The sequence below is a fragment of the Dreissena polymorpha genome, chromosome 3 (assembly GCF_020536995.1).
Source record: "Dreissena polymorpha isolate Duluth1 chromosome 3, UMN_Dpol_1.0, whole genome shotgun sequence".
In the NCBI taxonomy this organism is placed as follows: domain Eukaryota; kingdom Metazoa; phylum Mollusca; class Bivalvia; order Myida; family Dreissenidae; genus Dreissena; species Dreissena polymorpha.
In genome coordinates, this window is record NC_068357.1 from 140078532 (window position 1) to 140080428 (window position 1897).

The following is a 1897-nucleotide window of genomic DNA, read 5'->3' on the forward strand; positions in this document are numbered from 1 at the left end:
AATGTTGACAAAAGCAAAGGCATTTCGCTTTTTGTTATTTTCGAATGAAAGTTTTATTGTCGGACTATTTCTATATGGATATTAATTAAACCTGTTTGCTTATGATAAAATACGTTGAAAATGAATCCACAACTGCTTGCATGTGTTTCTAATGAGTTAAAACGATCCAATTTTAAGAAATTAGAACTAATTATTATTATAGTAAATGTTTTATAAGAAAGATTGTTTCCAAAGAATTTTGCTTGGTAATAATAAACATACACAGTTATAACCGTTAGTTTGGAACTGCGTAATAGAATGTTCATGTGTCTTAAATTGTATATGTTCATCATAATCAACTATTATAATTGTTAAATAAATGATAATTGTTTTTCATTATTTTGTTGGCAAAGCACCTAGAGTCAGTGCTACCTCATTTACACCTCACAATCAACGTGACACAGTGTTTGTAACGCAAAACTTTATGTACAGCTAGCCACACAATAATAGTTAAGAAATATTATACTTGAAAGTTGAGCATTACATAAATAAACGTAATTTTTGTGTTGCACACTAATTTTTTTTTTACGTAAGCAATGCTTTTAAAGCGAGATTATACGATTTAGTATATGTGTTAAATTGCAATATATTGATAAAATATGTTACAATAACACATAATAGGCAAGAAACAATATACATTGAAGAAGAATTTTATAAAACGCAGCAAAGACAAATTAGCGCCCCGAGCCGATTGTGACGAAGATATTTCGTAGGTATTTTCCTACAATAACCGAAGCATTCGTCTTTTTAGTTAGTGTTCATGTGTCGAATGAATAGATAACGTTGAAGGAATTGAAAATGAACCGTTAAACTAAATTAAGATTCACATCGTACATGCATGATTTACATGCTTGCGAATTCGACGGTACAGCCTTTTTCGATTTCAGAATTAAATATCTGGCTTATTTCGCATTTTTCGACACATGTTCTTCTTAACTTTTATTCAATTTATATTTAAATATATGTTTACTAAGTTTTTTACAAATTTTATATAAATTAATAAATATTTGACAAAATCGTATAATCTCGCTTTAATTTGTATTTATTTGAGCTTCTCAAATGGACTACAGTGTTAAAGTGACCCGTTTACGTCTTAGTAAAGTGAGATAATGGAAACACAAAGTTTTAGATTTGATTTTTCTAGTTCAGATAGTTGCGAGGAAAAAGTAATACTAAACATTAACCATGATGTGAAATATCCATGTGATGCATCTTTTGACGATTTTTGAGCCTAAAAATTATAAATCGTTAGAAAAGGCGAAACGAGTAAAATTTTGGGGAGTTCTGTTATCTAAATTTTTGACCTTAGGAGGATAGCTTATATAATGTATTGAATAGCGACTGGAACATATCGGTTGATTAATTTTTTAAGCGATAGTCTTTTACTTCAAGGGTCGGTGGTTTGGGCTAAGGTTGTATTACATTTTTTTCTTAAAGTTTTATTTTTGTTTTATAGTGGAGCTGCTAAGTTTCGATATTTAAATTTATAAATTAAAAAAAGACAAACTTTAAAACGAACAAAAAATCTGTGAACAGCGATTCTTTGTCAATACAGTATGAACATTTACTGTTGATCATTTTCTGCATACCAGGAGTATTTTATTTTCGATTAATCGTGGTCGGCTTATACTTGAAATGACTAAGTTGTGCGTTCCTGAAAGGCTACGCTCGACTATTTTGTAAATGGTCTTTTAACTTAACATTCATAGCAACGGTTGTTATCAAATTTGTTGCAATGTCATTATTTTTAAGTGATCGGTGTTTTTCACATATATATAATACAAATATTGATGTCTGTAAGTGTACCTATTAACATTCCCTCCAGCTTTTTAATTATCAAAAGATACATCGTAACTTT